Source organism: Charadrius vociferus, unplaced genomic scaffold (genome assembly GCF_000708025.1).
Source record: "Charadrius vociferus isolate BGI_N301 unplaced genomic scaffold, ASM70802v2 scaffold123, whole genome shotgun sequence".
NCBI classification, from domain to species: Eukaryota; Metazoa; Chordata; class Aves; order Charadriiformes; family Charadriidae; genus Charadrius; species Charadrius vociferus.
The window spans coordinates 856,030-857,191 of record NW_009647425.1 but is presented as its reverse complement, the minus strand read 5'-3'; positions in this window follow the sequence as shown (position 1 = coordinate 857,191).

Below are 1,162 nucleotides of genomic sequence, written 5' to 3'. Positions count from 1 at the left end.
GACAGAGTTGGCGTTGTTCAGCCTGGAGAAGAGAAGGAAACCTTATAATGACCTTCCAGTACCTAAAGGGGGCCTACAGGAGAGCTGGGGAAGGACTTTTTACTAGGGCATGTAGTGATAGGATGAGGGGGAATGGCTTCAAACTGGAAGAAAGTAGATTTAGATTAAATATTAGGAAGAAATTTTTCACTGTGAGGGTGGTGAGGCACTGGAACAGGTTGCCCAGAGAAGCTGTGGATGCCCCATCCCTGGAGGTGCTCAAGGCCAGGCTGGATGGGGCTTTGAGCAACCTGGTCTAGTGGGAGGTGTCCCTGCCCATGGCAGGGGGGGTGGAACTAGATGATGTTCAAGGGCCCTTCCAACTTAAACCATTCTATGACTTTATGATTCTATGATTAGCAATTAAAAGCAAATGCACAAAACCCCTCCTGCCCAGTTATTCTGCTACTGCAGCAGGACCCAGCTGTCTGCAGGAAATGGTGGCACTTCCCTTTTCCCAGCTGGAAACTGAGTCTGAGGACCTGTCAGACTTCCAGGACTGATTTCCCAGCCCAGGTCTCTCACCACAAGTAGACCCAGCTTAGGATTTTGGCTATTCTAGGCCAATCCTCCATGTAAGAGAAGTTGTGGTTTGATTTATTTTTGTAGTTTTTGTGTCACTTTTTGGTGGAATCATCCAGTCCGTTGTGGGACTGGGCTTTTCCCTGGTGAAACCTGCCATCACTGCTAGTCACGCATGTCGAAGCCACACTACATGCCGGGTGTGGGGCTGAAGCCCAGCCCGGTGTGGTTTCGGTGGACCTGCCCCGGTGATGCCCGCAAGGACCCACCGGGCTGAGTCACTGGGATGACAGCATCAATTTTCACAAGTATGGAGACAATCATGTAGCAGAACTCCATGACATCCATTTAATAATTTGCTGCCTTTAATGACATTGGGTAATTATAGGTAAAGGCTATGGCATCACTGCTACTTCTTTTTTATTATTATTATTGTTGGACAGGCACCTGTTAAATATTATTAACTTTTCAGTGGTGGTGATGAGCCTGCTGTTAGGTGAAGAAAAACACGTTCCGGACAAGGCTCCCCTCTGGAGGGGCGGGAAGATGCCGACGGACCGGGCCCGATTCCCCCCGCCCCGTCGGACACGGCTCCCGGGTC